The following is a 7553-nucleotide window of genomic DNA, read 5'->3' on the forward strand; positions in this document are numbered from 1 at the left end:
AAGGTGGTCTTCGCCTGCAAAGCTTCTGGTTGTGACGCCGTGGTGGGCTCGGCGATGACCTCCGTCCTGCTATCCTAGCTCTTGGTCTTGTAGCACGGAAATGGAAACCTTTGGCTGATCCCTCGGGACTCCGCGCCTGCGCTTGCCTCTTTAGCACCAAAGGGGAAACCTGCTGTACTGCGCCCGCTGGTGCCCGCCTAGCCTTGGCCGTCATGGCTTGCGTCATCTCAACCACACGAGGCGAGAACCTACATAGGAAACTCCACCCCTCAGGAGCCAGCCTAGTGGAGACCACTCCCTCTGGAGGTCTTTGCGTCGTCCGCCTCACGAGGCTTGGCCCCTCACGAGGGTCTTGTGTTGTTGATGCTAAAGATGGGTCGTACCAGGCCGTCGATGGAGCCACGCCGTGGGCCGCAGGGAAGCAAGTCTGGGTACCCCGGTTCCCAGAACGCCGACAATTCCCGTACGCCATAACCCACTTATCTGTGTTTGTGTTTCTATCACTCACGCAACGCAGACAATAAGCAAACCATGAACATATTGCAAACCCTATAGTGGGGATCCCTCACGCTTGCGTGACACAAAGAGCACCATAGGACACCACCGATAATAAAACATGCAACTCAAACCAATCACGATCATCAATCAACCCATAGGACAAAACGGATCTACTCAAACATCATAGGGTAGCCATACCTCATTGGGAAATAATATATAGAGTTCAGCACCATGTTGAAGTACAGATTACAGTGGGAAGAAGGCATGTTACACCGCTGCATAGAGGGGGAGAGAGTTGGTGATGAAGGCGGCGAAGTTGTTGGTGTAGATCGTCGTCACGATGATGGCCCCAGCGGCGTTCCGGCGCCACCGAGCGAGAGGGGGAGAGAGCCCCCCTCCTTCTTCTTATTCCTTGACCTTCCCCCTAGATGGGAGAAGGTTTTCCCCTCTGGTCCATGGCCTCCATGGCAGCGGAGGGGCGGGAGCCCCTCCGTGATTGGATCTCTCTCTCTCTCTCTCTCTCTCTCTCCCTCTCTCTCTTTCTGTGCTCCCAGATTCTGGCCTTTCACCGTTTCTTAATTCCCGAAGATCCGTAACTCCGATTGGGCTGAAATTTTAACACAATTTTTATCTGGATATTATCTTTCTTGGGCCAGAAGAAGGGCACCAACTGCCTTAGGAAGTGGCTAGAAGGGCCCAGGGCGCGCCCTACCCCCTGGGCGCGCCCTCTGCCTTGTGGACTCCTCGGGCATCGTCTCGCATTGATTCTTTTTCCCAAAAATCACATATATTCCAAAATAACCTCCGTAAGTTTTTGTCGCGTTTGGACTTCGTTTGATATGGATTTTCTGTGAAACAAAAAACATGCAACAAATAGGAACTGGCACTGGGCACTGGATCAATATTTTAGAAAATAGTATAAAAGTTGCCAAAAGTATATGAAAGTTGTATAATATTGGCATGGAACAATAAAAAAATATAGATACGACGGAGACGTATCAACCACAAAACTCGTTACGAGGTTCTTGAAAACCTCGTGCAGGCCAGCCCCTGCAGACCGGAAGTCCTGCAGTGTTGCGCCTATCAAGGCACGGTGCTCTTCCTTAAGGGAGGAGACCTTTAGGGTCTGCTCCATCTCTTCAGTCCACCCTGTGCTGCCCCGTCCTTGGGCAGTAGGCGGGGGTGGCGGGATGACCTCGGACCCAGGCACCGGTGTGCCGGCCTGAGTGGTCTACACCTATGATGGCGGAGCTGAAGTAGATATCTGTTGGGCCGATGACTGGCCCAGCCCCTCTTCAATGACATCGGGGTGCTTCTGCCCCAGGCATTGTTTGGCTGAGGTGTTGACCTTGGCCATGATGGCCACCTCTCTGCCCCCCGCTGGTTGGCTTGGGGAGCCAGAGTGGATTTCGCCTCCCCCAACCCGTCATGAGCTAGGGGAGGAGCGGCGGGCCCTGGAGTCCCGCTGTCAGACGGCAGCCCAATTGAGGAGCCACTGGGAAGCACCCTTGGCGGATTGTGTAAATCAGACGCTTTATGATCTTACATTGCTGAGAAGGACTTGTGAAAAATACGGAATGAGAAAGACGATGACTTAACCTTGAGGCGCCGGTTTCTTCCTCCCCACGGCAAGGGGGTCTTCCTCTGATTCATTGGAGAGCTCGGCTCTCTCCGGTGACTTGCAGACGGCCCTAGCCGAGGTCCTTCTTGGCCTCTTCAAGCCCTTGGGCTGCATGCCGGCTTCGACGTCCTCTAACGTCGCCCTCTTCCCTTTCAGGGGAGGGTTCTCTTCTTCCTCATCCTCCTCTGCATCACCGTCATGGGTAGAGGAGGCGTGGGTTTCCTTGGACCGGGTGACCATGGTCTCCCAATCCCGAGCACTCGCCTTGCCCTTTAGGGACTTCATCCCTTTGGGGGCCACCACGTGCAGCTCCTCGACTAGGAGCGCCATGAGCAGAGGGGTCCTTGGCTCCTCCGGTAGTGGGGCTGGGCAGGGCACTGTCTGCACCCAGGCCAACCACTTCTGCAGAACACCGAGCATAGCGATTCGTTAGAATCTGGCTCTTATTACGGGAGAAATAAATTCAGAATTGTGTGTTAGAGCACTCACCGGGGGGGCCTTCATAGCCATGCTCGAAGCCGAGGTCCTTTCCTTCCTCGGGGATCTTATCCTTGGCCAGCTTTAGGAGTTGCGTCCACATGGCTGCCAAGGTGGAGCGAAAGAAGGCGCTGAGGGGGCCCATGTCCTCGGGCTTCTGCGCCCACTTCAGGGTAGCCCGAAACTGGAGTGGGAGAATGCGGCGGTTCAGCATGACGTTGATGACGTCGGTGAGCTGGAGGTTCTTTGTGGTGGACCACCATTTGATCTTTTTGATCATGGTCTCTACCTCCGCGGGGTTCCCCTAGGTGACGCCCTTCTCCTTCAAGGACCTAGGCTTCTTCGGAGGCCCGGCCGAAAAGATAGGGACCTTGGCCTGGCTAGGGGCGAGCGGTTCGGTGATGTAGTTCGGTGATGTAGAACCACTCTCGCTGCCACTCCTTCACTGTTTTCGATGAAGGTGCCCTTGAACCATTCGACCCCTTGGTTATTGTTGATCATGGCCCCTCCACACTCCGCGAGGTCGGAGCCACTGGACTTTCATAATGTTGGGGAACGTAGTAATTTCAAAAAAATTCCTACGCACACGCAAGATCATGGTGATGCATAGCAACGAGAGGGGAGAGTGTTGTCCACGTACCCTCGTAGACCGAAAGCGGAAGCGTTAGCACAACGCGGTTGATGTAGTCGTACGTCTTCACGATCCGACCGATCAAGTACCGAACGCACGGCACCTCCGAGTTCAGCACACGTTCAGCCCGATGATGTCCCACGAACTCCGATCCAGCCGAGTGTTGAGGGAGAGTTTCGTCAGCACGACGGCGTGGTGACGATGATGATGTTCTACCGACGCAGGGCTTCGCCTAAGCACCGCTACAGTATTATCGAGGTGGACTATGGTGGAGGGGGGCACAGCACACGGCTAAAAGATTAAGAGATCAATTGTTGTGTCTCTGGGGTGCCCCCTGCCCCCGTATATAAAGGAGCAAGGGGGAGGCGGACGGCCAAGGAGGAGGGCGCGCCAAGGGGGGAGTCCTACTCCCACCGGGAGTAGGACTCCTCCTTTCCTTGTTGGAGTAGGAGAGAAGGAAAGAGGGGGAGAGGGAGAAGGAAAAGGGGACTGCACCCCTTGTCCAATTCGGACCAGAGGGGGGTGCGCGCCTCCTTCCTTTTGGCCTCTCTTCTCTATTCCCGTATGGCCCAATAAGGCCCAATACTTCTTCCCGACGAATTTCCGTAACTCTCTGGTACTCCGACAAATACCCGAATCACTCGGAACCTTTCCGAAGTCCGAATATAGTCGTCCAATATATCGATCTTTACATCTCAGCCATTTCGAGACTCCTTGTCATGTCCCCGATCTCATCCGGGACTCCGAACTACCTTTGGTACATCAAAACGCATAAACTCATAATATAACCGTCATCGAACTTTAAGCGTGCGGACCCTACGGGTTCGAGAACTATGTAGACATGACCGAGACACGTCTCCGTTCAATAACCAATAGCGGAACCTGGATGCTCATATTGGCTCCCACATATTCTACGAAGATCTTTATCGGTCAGACCGCATAACAACATACGTTGTTCCCTTTGTCATCGGTATGTTACTTGCCCGAGATTCGATCGTCGGTATCTCAATACCTAGTTCAATCTCGTTACCGGCAAGTCTCTTTACTCGTTCCGTAATACATCATCCCACAACAAACTCATTAGTTGCAATGCTTGCAAGGCTTAAGTGATGTGCATTACCGAGAGGGCCCAGAGATACCTCTCCGACAATCGGAGTGACAAATCCTAATCTCGAAATACGCCAACCCAACAAGTACCTTCGGAGACACCTGTAGAGTACCTTTATAATCACCCATTTACGTTGTGACGTCTGGTAGCACACAAAGTGTTCCTCCGGTAAACGGGAGTTGCATAATCTCATAGTCATAGGAACATGTATAAGTCATGAAGAAAGCAATAGCAACATACTAAGCGATCGACTTCTAAGCTAACGGAATGGGTCAAGTCAATCACATCATTCTCCTAATGATGTGATCCCGTTAATCAAATGACAACTCATTTCTATGGCTAGGAAACATAACCATCTTTGATCAATGAGCTAGTCAAGTAGACGCATACTAGTGACACTATGTTTGTCTATGTATTCACACATGTATTATGTTTCCGGTTAATACAATTCTAGCATGAATAATAAACATTTATCATGATATAAGGAAATAAATAATAACTTTATTATTGCCTCTAGGGCATATTTCCTTTAGTCTCCCACTTGCACTAGAGTCAATAATCTAGATCACATCGCCATGTGATTTAACATCAATAGTTCACATCACCATGTGATTAACACCCATAGTTCACATCGTCATGTGACCAACACCCAAAGGGTTTACTAGAGTCAATAATCTAGTTCACATCGCTATGTGATTAACACCCAAAGAGTACTAAGGTGTGATCATGTTTTGCTTGTGAGATAATTTTAGTCAACGGGTCTGTCACATTCAGATCCGTAAGTATTTTGCAAATTTATATGTCTACAATGCTCTGCACGGAGCTACTCTAGCTAATTGCTCCCACTTTCAATATGTATCTAGACCGAGACTTAGAGTCATCTAGATTAGTGTAAAAACTTGCATCGACGTAACCCTTTACGACGAACCTTTTGTCTCTTCCATAATCGAGAAACATATCCTTATTCCACTAAGGATAATTTTGACCGCTGTCCAGTGATCTACTCCTAGATCACTATTGTACTCCCTTGCCAAAATCAGTGTAGGGTATACAATAGATCTGGTACACAGCATGGCATACTTTATAGAACCTATGGCCAAGGCATAGGGAATGACTTTCATTCTCTTTCTATCTTCTGCCATGGTCGGGCTTTGAGTCTTACTCAATTTCACACCTTGTAACACAGGCAAGAACTCTTTCTTTGACTGTTCCATTTTGAACTACTTCAAAATCTTGTCAAGGTATGTACTCATTGAAAAACTTATCAAGCGTCTTGATCTATCTCTATAGATCTTGATGCTCAATATGTAAGCAGCTTCACCGAGGTCTTTCTTTAAAAAAACTCCTTTCAAACACTCCTTTATGCTTTGCAAAATAATTCTACATTATTTCCGATCAACAATATGTCATTCACATATACTTATCAGAAATGATGTAGTGCTCCCACTCACTTTCTTGTAAATACAGGCTTCACCGCAAGTCTGTATAAAACTATATCCTTTGATCAACTTATCAAAGCATATATTCCAACTCCGAGATGCTTGCACCAGTCCATAGATGGATCGCTGGAGCTTGCATATTTTGTTAGCACCTTTAGGATTGACAAAACCTTCTGGTTGCATCATATACAACTCTTCTTTAATAAATCCATTAAGGAATACAGTTTGGTTATCCATTTGCCAGATTTCATAAAATGCGGCAATTGCTAACATGATTCGGATAGACTTAAGCATAGATACGAGTGAGAAACTCTCATCGTAGTCAACACCTTGAACTTGTCAAAAACCTTTTTGCGACAATTCTAGCTTTGTAGATAGTAACACTACTATCAGCGTCCATCTTCCTCTTGAAGATCCATTTATTTTCTATGGCTTGCCGATCATCGGGCAAGTCAACCAAAGTCCACACTTTGTTCTCATACATGGATCCCATCTCAGATTTCATGGCCTCAAGCCATTTTGCAGAATCTGGGCTCACCATCGCTTCCTCATAGTTCGTAGGTTCGTCATGGTCAAGTAACATGACCTCCAGAACAGGATTACCTTACCACTCTGGTGCGGATCTCACTCTGGTTGACCTACGAGGTTCGGTAATAACTTGATCCGAAGCTTCATGATCATCATCATTAAATTCCTCACTAATTGGTGTAAGCATCACTGGAACTGATTTCAGTGATGAACTACTTTCCAATTTGGGAGAAGGTACAGTTACCTCATCAAGTTCTACTTTCCTCCCACTCACTTCTTTCGAGAGAAACTCCTTCTCTAGAAAGGATCCATTCTTAGCAACAAATATCTTGCCTTCGGATCTGTGATAGAAGGTGTACCCAATTGTCTCCTTTGGGTATCCCATGAAGACACATTTCTCCGATTTGGGTTTGAGCTTATCAGGATGAAACTTTTTCTTATAAGCATCGCAACCCCAAACTTTAAGAAACGACAACTTTGGTTTCTTGCCAAACCACAGTTCACACGGTGTCGTCTCAAACGGATTTAGATGGTGCCCTTTTTTACGTGAATGCAGCTGTCTCTAATGCATAACCCCAAAACTATAGTGGTAAATCGGTAAGAAACATCATAGATTGCACTATATCCAATAAAGTACGGTTATGACGTTCGGACACACCATTATGCTGTGGTGTTCCAGGTGGCACGAATTTGTGAAACTATTCCACATTGTTTTAATTGAAGACCAAACTCGTAACTCAAATATTTGTCTCCGCGATCAGATCGTAGAAACCTTATTTTCTTGTCACGATGATTTTTCACTTCACTCTGAAATTCTTTGAACTTTTCAAATGCTTCAGACTTATGTTTCATCAAGTAGATATACCCATATCTGCTCAAATCATCTGTGAAGGTCAGAAAATAACGATACCCGCCGCGAGCCTCAACACTCATCGGATCGCATACATTAGTATGTATTATTTCCAATAAGTTAGTTGCTCACTCCATTGTTCCAGAGAACGGAGTCTTAGTCATCTTGCCCATAAGGCATGGTTCGCAAGCATCAAGTGATTCATAATCAAGTGATTCCAAAGCCCATCAGCATGGAGTTTCTTCATGCGCTTTACACCAATATGACCTGAACAGCAGTGCCACAAATAAGTTGCACTATCATTATTAACTTTGCATCTTTTGGCTTCAATATTATGAATATGTGTATCACTACGATCGAGATCCAACGAACCATTTTATTGGGTGTGTAACCATATAAGG

Source organism: Triticum aestivum, chromosome 3D, assembly GCF_018294505.1.
Source record: "Triticum aestivum cultivar Chinese Spring chromosome 3D, IWGSC CS RefSeq v2.1, whole genome shotgun sequence".
NCBI lineage: Eukaryota > Viridiplantae > Streptophyta > Magnoliopsida > Poales > Poaceae > Triticum > Triticum aestivum.